This window comes from Cibotium barometz, chromosome 61 (genome assembly GCF_041138505.1).
Source record: "Cibotium barometz isolate CiBa-2024 chromosome 61, ASM4113850v1, whole genome shotgun sequence".
Classification (NCBI taxonomy): domain Eukaryota; kingdom Viridiplantae; phylum Streptophyta; class Polypodiopsida; order Cyatheales; family Cibotiaceae; genus Cibotium; species Cibotium barometz.
This window is the reverse complement of record NC_141106.1, coordinates 27,203,592-27,219,268: the sequence shown is the minus strand read 5'-3', so window position 1 is coordinate 27,219,268 and position 15,677 is coordinate 27,203,592.

Below are 15,677 nucleotides of genomic sequence, written 5' to 3'. Positions count from 1 at the left end.
GTGGACCCACAAAATCTAATCCCCACCTTTCAAATGGACCATATGCTAGAATGGGATTTAAGGGTCCAGGAGTCAATTGTTTGTGACCATATGCTTGGCACACTTCACAGCTTCGACACCACTCATAGACGTCTTTGCTGAGTCGAGGCCAGCAATACCCAGTGTTGAGGATCCTTGCCTGTAGAGAATGTCACCTAGAATTGTGTAAGGATGAGCTTTCCTCATAAGCCTTTGCTTCTGCTGAGGGTTCAATCCAGGAGGAGAGTGGCCTTTATCCAAGTAATGTTGAACATCTTGGAGCTCTGGCCAACCTGTATCTATCAATGCAAGAATAGCCACTTTTAAAGAAGCTAAAGTTTTAGTAGCCAACTCATTAGCCTTTTGATTATCTTTCCTGTTAACATGCACAAATTTACAAAACTTAAAAACTTCTTTTAACTCCATTTCCCTTTTGTACAATTCTTGAAAATTAGGACTCCTTACTTTTTATTCTCCTTTCATTTGCCTAATGACTAGTTGGGAGTCCCCTTTAACCTCTACTTCCTTCACACCCTCCTTCAAGCAATCTTCCAATCCATAAATCAATGCATTATACTCAGCCACATTATTTGACATAGCTTATGGAAATTCCTTACCTTCTTTTGCTCATATCTCCTTTCCTTCTGGGTCAAATAAAATTATCCCCTCAGCCCCACATTGCCTAGAGGGGCTAAAGGTTCCATAAAAATGCATAGTGAAAGCAGTTGGTGGTGTCTACAAATCGTCACATACCTCTTCCTTTGTCCCCTGTTCCTTCTTCCTCTTCCTTACTTGGAAGCAAATCTGCAAGAGAGGCCCTAGTGGTGCTTTCTGTAATAAAACTAAAAGAGAATTCTTAATGCTCGTAAAGCCACTTGGAAAACTTCCCTACAGGGTTGGGTTTGTGAACCAAGAATTGTAAATAAGGCTGAGATGTAAGGAAGAAGAAAGGGTGAGGTAGTAAGTATGATCTAGACGTCTTCACCTGCAAAAACAAGAGACAACCCTTCTTTTTCCATTTCACCATACTCAGCATCAGTGAGTTGTTAGCTTGCATAATACATCGGTTGCATTTGTCCTAGGTTTCCCCTTTTGTAAGAGTATAGCTCCCACTTAATGTGATGAGACACTTGTATTCACATAAAAGTCCTCCCCCCACCCTGACAATTGGACTCTGGCTCATGCATTCCTTAAGCAAACAAAAAGACCGAGTTTGTTATGGCCCCTATTGGAAGGAAACATTTTTCTTTGTCAATAGGTTTATGGGATACATATTCTCAAAGAACATATCAACAAAGTGCTGGTAGTACTTTGTCTTACCCAAAATCCTTCTTACCTCCCTTACATTGGTTGGTGGTGGGAGAGCCAAAATTGCTTGTACCTTCTCAGAATCCATTTCTATGGCTTCCTATGAGATGACATGTCCTAAGAGAACCACCTTTTTACGAGCTAAGCGGCATTTTCTAGGATTAAGACACCCTTTGGCATCATCAAACTTTGCAAAGCCAACCTCAATTTTTCCAAATAATCCATGTGGCTTGAATAAATGCAAAAATCATCCAGGAAGACCCTTATAAACTTTCCCAAGTAGGGTGCAAGTACCTGACTCATGAATCGTTGGAAAGTTGCTGGTGCATTGGTCAAGTCGAATGGCATTACCCTATAGGCATACACTCCTCAAGGGGGGACAAATGAGGTTTTCCTTTTATCTTCTTCACAAATTTAGATTTGAAAGTATCCAGAGTATCCATCACATACTGAATATAACTCATGGCCTGCAACCTGATCATCCAAAATCTCATCTTGAAAGGGTAGAGGAAAATAATCCCTCTTTGTGCATGCAACTAAGGTAACTTGGCATACTTGTGAGTAGCTATTTGCAAAAAGATTAGGAAATCCATCTAACATTTTCAAGTAATCCTCCCTTTCATTACCTTCATATTTCACAGAATATATATTATCTAATATGGCTTCTGAATCCTTTGGGGCCCCCATTTAACACTCCATATTGTATTATAATAATGCATATTTTGGTTGGAAGCACAACCTTCTCTGTACAATATATTGGTGGATGATAGACTTAATGGGGGGACCCATTAAATTAACACTAGTCTTTTAGCCATCTCTCCTTATTGTTAGGTATGGAGATTTGGATATTCCCTAACAAATCCAAAACTTGTCTAATCACTTGTCTATCCCTCTCACTGGTCTCAGAGAAGTTCTTTATGTGAATATCATCTCTCTAAGCTTGTAAAGGTCCCTCCCATAAGTCACCAAAGTATATGAGGCCCTTATTATTCAACCTCTTGACAAGAGTTACATTAAGGCTAGCTAAAGGGGGGAAAGCAGTTCGACCACCACCAAGGCAAGGGTCACTACATGGTTACCTAGATTCTTGGAGGAGAGAGAATATTGGGCAAAGATGTTGAGGAAAATAGGAAAAGGGGCCATAATCAAGAGCAGATGCATTTGGCAAAGTCTTGATTGGGCGGATAAGATTTTTTCTCATTCCCCTATCAAAATTATTGCAGCCCTCCCTTTCTGTAACTTCTTAGTCAGAATGAGAACATGGGGTTGGTATGCTAGAATGGCTATACTGCAGTCACATGAAACTCTTTGACATTCTCAAATGATCCTTGTTTTAAATTTGTCGAATTATGATTTATTAGTAGTATTTTCCTTTAAAATTCAAATGAGAATCTTGTTTTGGATGAGAAACACATCTTCTAGGTGGGTAAGGAAAAAGTTATAAAACTTCGATTGAGCTAGATTCTATGTGAGACATTAAAATGTAATTCTAGTCATGATCTAGAAGCAGGGCTAGAATTTGAAGGCATACCCTAACCTTCAATTTAAAGGTTAGGGTATAACCCCATAAATTTGAAGGCATGCCATGAGGCATGGGGTTTGTCCATTTCAGCACTAATATAAAGATAAAATAAATAAATAATATCCTCTCAACAAAAAAAAAATGTAGGAAATGCGAATATATGTTTATAGTAATTGCAACTTCAAAAAAATTTAGTCAAATTTCTTAAGAAGTATTTTCGTGTCAGCCCATAGTAAGAAGGCTGAGATTTTAATTTCCACATATTTTGGGATTATTGTGTTGGTAGCGCAAGGAGATTGAGTAATAAGTTTACTCAATCTCTTTGGCTCCAATAGCTTGGTGTGCAAGCGGATTCCAACATGAGCTCACGCAGCCCAACTAATATACTATGGGGATGGTGCCCGAGACTTGCCTTCTTGTGATCATAATGTGCATTTTCTACATACCTTATCTAGCTACCCTAGAGCTACATTGTGTTGTCCATGGTTCTGACCATCTTCAAATCTTTGGTAGCTCTCCTTATAGTAGCCATAGCTCTCCTATAATAACCATATGGAAACTCTCCACCAACAACCACAACTCTCTTGCAATAGCTACATGAGAGCTCTTGGGGACACTAGAGAAGAGGCATAATCACTCATGGGCTCCCTCAAGATTCCTCATGCTTCCCATGTGTAGTGCTCTCATGTCAAGCAACGTTGGCCTCTCAAGATCCTTGTCTCTCAAGTCCCATTATCTAGACTCTAGCACAAAAGACTCAACATGTGTCACTCATGTGCTCCCTTAAGACAGGGTAACATTAAGCTCTTGTGAGCTCCTTGAGCACGCGCATGCGGTTGCTCGTTGAGCTTTCATACAGTAGTAAAAGAAATCCCTAAAAGAAACTCACACGTCCAGATGCTGTGGGCATGACTAGGCTATTGTGTGCGGGTAGCCACATAGCAGTGCAAGGTCAGTTCTTGATGTGGTATTGGACTTTTTGCCTTCTGAGAGCTCCATGGGCTACCCGTTGCTTTGAGGTAGGTGATGTTACCCGTTGTCTTGTTGTGCTATTATTCCCACACAAGCTCATCGGTCTTCTACAAGTGGACCCTTGAGGTGAAATTTGATTAGGTTGATATGCTATAGTTTGTTGATCAAAACTCCTCAAGTCATCCACTAGTAAAAGAAAGCCCTAAAAATTCTACAAGAAAGGGGGTTAATTTAATTGAATATAATTTTTCATGGATACATTCTTTTGTCTACAATTTATCTTATCCTAAGGCTATGTGCAAAAAATTACAAAAAGCTTAATTAATGATTTAGGCAAGGGTATTTATAAAAAATGAGTTTAATCAATAAAAATATCAACATCTAGTCACAAAAAAACTCTATGGTAAAAAAGGAGCATAATTCCTATTAAATTATTATTTTTTGCTTACTCTAATTTTATAGAGAGCTTAAATTTAATAGGAAAGGGAAAATTCAAAAATAATTAGAATTAAAAAGTCAAAAAGGATAATTGTACTTAAATATTTAAAAATTTGAATAATATATGAACTTACTTTGAACTAGGCTAAAAGTTTTCATGTAGATGTAGGTGAGGTAGAGCTCCTCAATCCCCTCAAACATCCATGAGTTTTTTTTCCTTGTAGTTGAATCCAAATAGCATAATAAAGCTTATACTATATGCACTACTATTATACTAATTCATGTCTATACATTTAAGGTTCAAATATTGTAAGAATGAAGTAAATGATATAAGTTTGATGGTTTCTAGCTTCATAAAATAGGCATGGGAAAACGAAGGGGGAGGGGTCCCTTTTATAGCCAACTAGTGTAGACTACCAAGTGTATGGTCAAATCTCAATGCAACTCAACTAAATGGTGGGCTTAATTAGTTAAATTGTGGGCTAGGGTCACAATAAAGTTCTTGTCTAGTTATTTGTGGACTAGAACTAGATTTTTGGCAGCTCAACTAACTTGGCTTAATCTTATACATGCAAATAATTTCAAAATTAACTAATACACGAGAGAGAGAGAGAGAGAGAGAGAGAGAGAGAGAGAGAGAGAGAGAGAGAGAGAGAGAGAGAGAGCAACACTAGTTTTCCCAAAATCATTTTCACTTTTCACCAACCCAAAAACCATGGGAGGTTTACCACTTGTCAAGGAGTTATGTCATGGTACACACTATTACCTCTCTATATGTGCTGTTGATAGTGAAGAGGATGTTGATTTATGCAATGAAAGAGGGACTTTTAATGATAATGAGGATAGAGAGATAATTAACCTTGAGTGCACACCAACAACCTTAAGGAATGACATGCCAGATATTGATGCCAATGATGATCCTATAGAAGACCTCCTTGAGGGGCAGACGATGAAATTTTGGACTTTGAGAAGATGGATAAAGATACACATGTGAATATAGGGAGTAGGGTAGATGATCCAAAGAAGAGGCAGGTCAAGAGTGTTTTGCCATGGATATTGGAGTTTAGAAGTGTCCACCACTTGAGGAAATTGATTGATAAATCCCAACAAGGACCATATCTTATTTTCGAGTTACTAAGGGAGTATAATGGAGACATTTTGTTTGAGCTCCCACCTACATACACACATATACAGAAGGAAAATTGTTCAAAATTGAGTAAAAGCCTTTGAAAAATTAAATATTGATGGGAGGTTCACATGCCCAAAAAAATTATAAGATTTCATTGCCATCACTATGTCCATCCTAATCCCCAATGTATGTACCCTAGGCCTATCTTTTTGTACTACATACATTGCAAAAACTTTAGTCACGACAAACCCCAACATCCCTATTTACTTATAATTTACCTCACCCAAACAAACACAATTCAAAGGGTAGAAACTGCTCAGGAAGCAGTTAAGTAAACACTTCAATGCTTCTATTGTCGTGGCCACACAAAGTGGCAAACTGTATAGTTTGGAATACTTCCATGCCCACAATCACTGACACTTTGCAGCCCATATGTGAAGAATGTGGCATCAATCACATATTCTAAGATTACCCAAGGCGAGTTGCTTTAATGTAACATGTCTCGCAAAATACAACTCTTAGTATCTTAAGTGTGAAAGACGAGCAATTGTCCATGGTACCCTCAAGAAAAAACATCCTTAATGCCTCTCAAAGTGATGGGAAAAATACCTTGTGTTCATTGCCATCACTATGTCCATCCTAATCCCCCAATGTATGTACCCTAGGCCTATCTTTTTGTATTACATACATTGCAAAAACTTTGGTCACGACAAACCCCAACATCCCTATTTACTTATAATTTACCTCACAACCTCAATATACCTTGCCCCAAACAAACACAATTCAAAGGGTAGAAACTGCTCAGGAAGCAGTTAAGTAAACACTTCAGTGCTGCTATTGTCGTGGCCGCACAAAGTGGCAAACTGTACAGTTTGGAATACTTCCATGCCCACAGTCACTGACACTTTGCAGCCCATATGTAAAGAATGTGGCATCAATCACATATTCCAAGATTGCCCAAGGCGAGTTGCGTTAATGTAACATGTCTCACAAAATACAACTCTTAGTATCTTAAGTGTGAAAAACGAGCTATTGTCCATGGTACCCTTGAATGTGCTTACATGCTTGCAAGCCAAGGCACGAGAAATAGTAAAAAAGAATGCAAAGGAACACACTTCGAAATGGGTAGAGGGCCATGTTTTAAAAATAGAAACCAAAAGATGAAACAAAACCTTCTAAACCCAAGAAGAACAAGGGCCAACAAACTATCAAACCCAAGGTTGAAATAAAGGACAAGGGAAAGGAGCTTGTGGAGAACCTAATCCCTAAAGAGCCAAAAGCTACACATGATGTGAATGCATCCACCTCAAAGGCTACCCCTGAAACCACAAAACCCACATGTGCGACACATGATACAAAAGCCCAAAAGAAAGATCATTCTCGTCGCATGGGCAAACATAATGTGAAAACCTAATGATCCAAAGAAAGTAGTCAGAAGATGAAACAAGTTCTAGTATGTTACTTAGTGAGGATAGAACAAATTCTGACTCATCACTCAATGCACCTCACAATCCAATCAAGAAACTAGAACTTGCTCAACCACCCCAAATTAAAAAGCATGATCACATGACATACGAGGAATGCAAAAGGCAAGCTTAGGAGAGCATGCTTAGCATTGTTGAGCGTCAAACAGGATCACTAGTTATGATTGAACCTCATAATGTCAAACCTAAAAAAGCAACCAAAATACAAAAACCAGAGGAGTATTGCTTCCCCTTTCAAGAGGGAAACATACTCTCTACCAAAATATACTCATCAAGCCAAGAAGAGTCATCAGAGGAAGATTGCACGAATGATGCAGTTGAAAAAGCACATGAGGAATTCGATGAATCCTTTACGAAATTAAATCAGTCTCTCAAATCCTCATTTTGAGGAGTGCTCTTCTCTCGTGGTGGTGAAGCGAGCATAGCTTTAGCCCTTGTACCTTTAAAAGCTAACCAAGATATGAGTTATACCAAGATATCAAGAGCTACATAGAACAAGACTGTAAGGATTCACAAGTTTCCAAACATACCTCAATTTAAAGTGCTTAGTGGATCCACGATACCATTGTATACATTGGGAACTCTTGAAAAAGCTGAGAGCCAAGAATTGGATGAAAGTGAATGGGAATATAAAACTAAAACGGGAACTGAAGCTAAAACAAAAACTGAAACTTCCATGGTTCCGCTTGAGGATTCTATCATGGTATGGTTAGATTTTCCTATGGGAAATAACGTTAAGTGAAAGCACACATTGATTAGCCCTCGAGCAAGCCATAAGCTTGTAACAATAGACACATCGGTATCATTGGACCAACCTATAATCATACCTAAAGAAAATTCTCTTGCGAAAGGTGCCACAATGGAGAAACCATCGAAGTTCTAGGTTGCTTTAGCTATCTACTGTTTTAAGGCTAATATAGTTTATAATAAAAGTACTGAAATAATTTAATGTATGTATATTCTCTTAGGTCCATATATTCTCTCTCCGAAACTCTTTCTATAATAAAAGTAAATGGTCTAATAAATGAAAACTTTATAGCTTAGCCAACCTTGCATATCAATATAATAAACTCTAAAATTATTAATCAGGTAAAAATTATTATTACATTCACATTTGCCATACAAATTATCAATATTAAAACATTCAATGAGACATAAAGAGATATAGAAAGTATTTTAATATGCTCTCTCTCTCTCTCTCTCTCTCTCTCTCTCTCTCTCTCTCTCTCTCTCTCTCTCTCAGTATGCATCACATATTAACTGCAAACACACAAATAGATATAGAGAGAGAAAGGGCAACAATGAAACTAACCTCAAGTTGAAGAGAGAATGATATTTGAAATCACCAACTTTGCTGGCTATTGACCTTGTGCCTTGCCTCTACACAATCACACACAAAAACCAAAACAACAAAAAACTTATGGTCTCTTTGTTTATCTCCCTCTCTCTATATTTCTCTCTCATGTTGTCCCAGCTATGTACTATTTGTGTGTGTGTGTGTGTGTGTGTGTGTGTGTGTGTGAGAGAGAGAGAGAGAGAGAGAGAGAGAGAGAGAGAGACCCATTAACAATCTCAAAGATTATTACATCATTATCTTTATCAATTTCCTTATCAGAATGCACTTCAGTATTTCCCTAAAAATGAAGCGCTTTTCCTCATAGCTCCAACATCTATTACCCACAATATAAAAGCCATCTAGTGATTCTAATGCCTCTTTGATTGTGAGGAGCTTGAGATTGTCATCTAGACTATAGGGGTCTAACATTATATCGGAATGCACTTCAATATTTCCCTAAAAATGAAGCGCTTTTCCTCAAAGCTCCTACATCTGCTACCCACAATATAAAAGCATACTGTGGATTAGCATCATGCCATTCATTAAATCCATGAACTTCCTATTTTGGGCTGGGTTGGTATTCATGGTATCGAGAAACACCCAATTGTGCCATCTCATTAAAAAAAGAACGTATCTAACAATTTTTTATTTTCGTTTGATCAACTTTAAAATGCCTAATGACATATCTACGTATAAAACATAAACAAACTTTACATTAAATAACAATCATGATCTTTTTTTATAGTGAACGATTGAGAGAGAGAGTAGAAGAGAGAGAGAGAGAGAGAGAGAGAGAGAGAGAGAGAGAGAGAGAGAGATTATATAAAAAACATTAAAATTATAAACTATTGGTTTTTTTTAAATTATAAACTATTCGAATACTTAAAGAAACTTTCTAGCACCAATGGTCACGAAATACTTAAAATTATAAACTATTCAAATACTTAAAGAAACTTTCTAGCACCAATGCTCACGAAAGGAAGACACACCCATATTTAATTTCTAATGAACTTATGCTTCAGAACACATTTAATAACTTTATCAAATACCCGTTGTACTTGATCTTTGACACCAAAGACCTTATACTCTATTTCATAAAAATCTATCAAGCCTAGATTTTCTTTAATATACATGAGCGCAATATTTTCATCTACTCTTTCTAGATCCAAATGTATAATAATTTTATAAATTTCATCTCATCTAACAACTTCAACCCATCATGCCTCAACCCATCCACTATAAAAAAAGCGATGCTCGAACTCTGTAGCCAAATTCACCCTTTCCTCAGAGGAAAGATTACTCCTCATGTGCTAAAAAGAATGCGAGTCATCTCTTCCATCTCTGTCCATCATACATACATACATATATAGTAAGATGTTAACATAGAGGTAAGTAGATATATGTAGATGTGATATGTAATTACAAAACATGAAAATTAAAAAGCAATGTATACATAAAAAACATGTATATTAAACGACGATCCTCCTCTAATAGGATCATTTTTTAATTTGTCTATAATAAAAATTTACACACATACATGCACTCTTATAGATACATACACATATATATATGTATGTATGTATATATACACATACATACATACATACATATAATCTTATAGATATATACAAAAAAAAATTCATATGGAATTACTAAAAATCAAAGTTAGACCATATACATGTATATTATATGTTTTCATGTATGGATGTCTTATACTTATGTATGTGTATGGTTGTATGTATCTGTGTGATCCCATGGCTTTCGACCCCGTCTACTCTCTCTCTCTCTCTCTCTCTCTCTCTCTCTCTCTCTCTCTCTCTCTCTCTCTCTCTCTCTCTCTCTCTCTCTCTATATATATATATATATATATATATATATATATATATATATATATATCACACTCGCTCCCCCCATCTCCACATATATATGTATATTAGTAGGTATGTATATTTATACATATACATATATATATGTATGTCTAGTAAACATGTGTTTTTGCTTGCCTTGTGTGCATGCCAAAAACACACACACACACACACACACACACACACACACACACATACATACATATAATCTTATAGATACATACAATAAATACTCATATAGAATTACACAAAAAAAAGAGTTAGACCATATACATGTATATTATATGTTTGTGTGTATATGGAAGTCTATACTTGTGTATGTGTATATTTGTATGTATTTGTGTGATCATACATGTGTGATCCTAGCTTTTGACCTTGTATACTTTAGTTCTCTCTCTCTCTCTCTCTCTCTCTCTCTCTCTCACACACACACACACTCACAAACTAAAAACATGAAAGGGAAGATTAGAAAACATGAGAAGCAAGATATAAAAAATACATTTTGTCTAGCAATAAACACGTGTTTTTGCTTGCCTTACGTGCACGCCAAAAACACACACACACACACACACACATATGTATGTAAGTATACACATACATACATACATACACTCTTATAGATACATATATACACATATATACATACATATAATCTTATAGATACATACAAAAAATACTTATATAGAATTACTAAAAAAATCAGAGTTAGATCTCTCTCTCTCTCTCTCTCTCTCTCTCTCTCTCTCTCTCTCAGACACACACACTCACACACATACCAAAAATGTGAAAGGGAAGAATTATAAAAATATGAGAAGCAAGATATAAAAAAAGCATTATGTTTGGTAAACATGTGTTTTTGCTTGCCTTGCATGTGCGCCAAAAACACACACACCATATGTATCTATGTATGTATGTATGTCCACACATACATTCATACACTCTTATAGATACATACGTACATACATATAATCTTATAGATACATACAAAAAAATACTCATATAGAATCACAAAAAAATCAAGTTAGACCATATACATGTACATTATATGTTCGCGTGTGCATGGAAGTCTTTACTTATGTATGTGTATGTTTGTATGTATTTGTGTGATCCCGTGGCCTTTGACCCCGTATACTTTAGTTCCCTCTCTCTCTCTCTCTCTCTCTCTCTCTCTCTCTCTCTCTCTCTATCTCTATATATATATATATATATTACACTCACTCCTCCCACCTTCCCCTCTCTCTAACACACCCACACACCCACACTCACAAAGGGATCTCTCTCTCTCTCTCTCTCTCTCTCTCTCTCTCTCTCTCTCTCTCTCTCTCTCTTTTTCTCTCTTGAGATATCAAGCTCATCTAGTGAGGCGGTGGACACTGATGACCCGCCTAGGGGGATAGGCCCCACACTTACACCACTGGCATGGTTGGTGAGATCATGGGTGATATGCGGCCAGTGGGATGACAGGCTATGTGACAGCCATTCTAGAGACTGGCATAGTTATAGCGCTAGCTCATTTAGTTGGGTTCACACTATAGAGAACCCTTGTATGTATTTGGTTGAGTACCTTTCATATTGTGTGTTATCTTGTATATGGTGTGTTGAGTGTTGAGTGAAGAAGAAGAAGATTTTCAGCCTCTCACCTTGTGTGTTCTCTATTAGGGTTTTGTGATTGTGTGTGTGTGCTTACAAGAGCTCAAGCTCTCTTCCCTCTTGCATCTTTTCATGGTATCAGAGTCTAGTTCGTGCTAAGGGCTGAGCTGCAAGCAAGAGAACCATAGGAAGCGATACGAGGGTAAGAGCTTCAACTGCTCTTCCCTATTTGTGTTGGTGACTACACCCTCGTCGGGAGCTCTACGGGAGGCATCGGCAAACGATCTGTGATTGAGGAGCTTTCTTCGTGGGAGTAAAGCTATAGGACATATTTTTTTGGGCCGAAAACGCGTTTCGGGCGCATCTGGACCTCCATTTTTCAGAAAGCAAGCGATTTCGAGCACTGTGGGTAAGTCATCGATTCTCTGCAAAACTCTGTTTTAATAACTGTAGGAAGACAGATTGGCTGTGCATACACTGCGAGTGCTGCAAAGAGGTCAACAGTTGCCATTGGGTGTATGTATGCATATTGAACTCACTGGTTGTGACATTTGAGAGTACTACAGTACCGCTCTATAGAAAATACAGCAGTTTGTGCAGGACAAACCAGAGTGCTATTTCTGGTAAATTTGTGTGTCTGGCAAGATGTTAAATGATGGCATAACCCAGATTGTGGCTGAGAAGCTTGATAAGAACAACTTCCATGCTTGGAGGTTCAGGTTGACGAATTTCCTGATGGGAAAGGTTTATTGGGACTACATAGAAGATGAGCATGAAGAGGCACCGAGATACCGGACATAAATCCAACTACTGCAGATGTGAAAGAGTTTAAAGACTGGAACCAAGGAGCCAGGAAAGTTATGTATTGGCTTTCCATTAGTATACAGGACACCGTGATTGGGCACATTCAGGATGCCAAGTCCTCCAAGGAGGCGTGGGACACCTTGGTAAAACTCTATGAAACAAATACCAAGGCACGTAAGATACAGTTGAAGAATGAACTTCATACTGTGGAGAAAAAGAGCATGTCTGTGAATGACTATGTGTTGAAGATAAAGGGTATTGTGGAATCCCTTGCATCTATTGGTGTGTCAGGAGATGATGATGATAAGGTGGAAGTCTGTCTATGTGGTCTCGGGCCACAATACAAGGCGTTCAAGACGTTTATTCAGACTCAGAAAAACATTCCCAACTTTATAGATTTGGTGTCTATGCTAATTATAGAAGAGAAGAGCTTGGGTGAAGACCAACAATCTTCACAAAACAAAAACAGTTCAGAGCAACAGGCCTTCTACACAAGTTCAAGAAGAGGACGAGGTAGAGAAGGTCGTGGACACGGTCAAGGAGGTGGCCGAACAGGTAATCAGAATTATGGCCAGCAGCAGCAACAACAACAGTCCCAGAATACACAACAGCAGCATCAACAACACGCAGGTGGAAGAGGCAAATTTAGAGGCAGGGGGAGTCAAAGAGGACGTTGTAAGCATTGTATGATAACTTCATCACCAACTGACTTAAACTTTGTATCTTTAGTGAGTACCTTTTCAATTCCTTGATTCACTTCATTTTCTAGATTGCTAAACATCTTTTGCATGTTATCACGTTGTGCATAGATCCTTCGCCTGTATTGTTCACCTGTCTTTGCCAACATGTGCATAGGTTTATATGACCTTTGGCGTTCACGTACCTCCCATGTCATTGTGGGCCTATAAGTCACAGTCTTCTCTAGCATTGTCTTCATCTTCTTATTGCTAGCCTATAAATCATTAACTTGGTTAATCAAACTAGCATTTTGCATTACCTTGTTATGCATAGCATCTTGCAATACATTGTTCTCTTCTTGTTTTACCAACAATGATCTATTAAGTTTCATGATCTGTTGTGCAGAAACATGGGCTTGGGTTGCAAGTCTCCAAGTATAACCTTGTAACCCTGCGTTACCCTCACAAACATACTTGACAAATGATGTTAGTCCTAAGAAATGGGGAGATTGTTGTGTAATAGGATCAAGTGGATATATAGACCCATCAACCCAAAGATCTATATGTTTTTTCCCTGCTATTCTGTGTAATTGCATCACCAATGGATTCATCATTGAAACCTCAATTCTCTTGTACAATGGGGCATATATGCTCTTCATCTAGCTGGAAGTGTATACTTCTCTTCTTAGAGCTTCTTGCTTCCAAAAACATCAAAAAACTAGAAACACTTATATACATCTCTATCTCCATTAAGTACAATCAATGCCTACAAGAAAACTTACACAAAATTTCATGATTATTAACACATATGTGTAACTTAACACCAACTTTAACACATATTATTATTATTATTAACCAACAATAATGCACATATCATTATTATTAACCAACAGTAAAACATATCTTACTATTAACTTTATTATTTATGAATAGTAATGCACATAACCAACAGGAAAACATAACTTATAGAACTCAATTGAACATAACCAACATCAAAACATTGCTAACCTCCAGTTTTATTTTTTGTTGCTTCTCTGTGTTGGCTTTGTGTTGTCTCTTTGTTGCTTCTTTCCTTGATAGCAAGATTAATGAAAGAGGGAAATGGCTTGTTGGCTCCAAGAAAATGGTACCAAATCAAATCACTCTTCATTCTCTAGCTTTGTAGTGAACAAGTGCAATAGAACAGGAGGGAAATACAAACTGTTTGGAGATGTAATCTTTACTTTATTGGCCCACTTGCATCCAATTACCTTCTTCTCCTTTGACAAAGGCACTAACTCCCATGTCTCATTTGAATCCAATGTAGCCATCTCTTCATCCATAGCATCTTCCCAATGCTTATATTTAAGTGCCTCCTTAAAACATGTGGGCTCCATTTCTTTTATTACTTTAACCATATATATATATATATATATATATATATATATATATATATATATATATATATATATATATATATATATATTTGTGTGTTATATACCTATCATATCTTAACCTATCCACCATTGGATTTTTAACTCTTGTAGACCTACATACACCTAGATCATTGCCAGGTGTTCTTAACACTGCTTTGGCTCTTTGTACACCTAGTGTAAACAACCAAGATCCTAAACTTCTCATCATGACTCTATTCTAAGCCGCTATGCCCATTAATAAATGAGTGACCTACATCATGCATTATGAAAAGTTGATCTACCTGCTCTTTTTCCTTGCATGATACATGTGAATTTGCTAAATTTTTAGCACCTGTAGTACCACCAAATGATGTGTCAGATTTCCTACATTCTGCCTTAACCTTCATGACCAAAGTCTAATAATAGACTCACTTCTAGAGGACTCTCCAGGTCCACTAGAAGTGAGTCTATTACTACTCTTAATTCGCTACATCCACATTGTTGTTTAAATCAACCTCTGTGGAATCCTTCACTAGTGTGGTTAAACCTCACTTGTAGGCCCTTATCAAACATTTATTCAATATATATCAAGTTCTTTGTAATGTTTGGAACATGCAGTATATTAACAAGGTACTTCATTTTGCCATCTTGCATAGACAATGACACCTTGCCATAACGTGCACTATGGGGGTAGGATCAGAGCCAATTCTTTGAGGCTAGTGGACATGGAGGATAAGATTCTTAACCCAAGATGCCTTTCCAACATCATTTGCTCCATGATTCCAATGCCAAAGACCTAAGGTTTTAGTGCAAAGCAATCAGGGGCCTTGGCCTCAAACCTAGAGAAGTTAGAGAAGGTAAATTCTTGCCCACTCAGTAGCATCTAATGCTATTACACTAGGAGAAAGAAGACAGGGGCAAGAATTATGTTATCATTTTGAGGATCAAGGTTAAAATTAGCAATTTTTAGTAACCCCTAGAGATGTATGGTATGTTCATTTAGGTGCTTCTAACCACATGACTAGCAATTTTTAGTAACCCCTAGAGATGTATGATATTTTGATTTACGTGCTTCTGCAAGAGTGGTAAGTTATATTTTAACAATTTGATGTATTGTTAAAACAAGATAGAATTGCTATA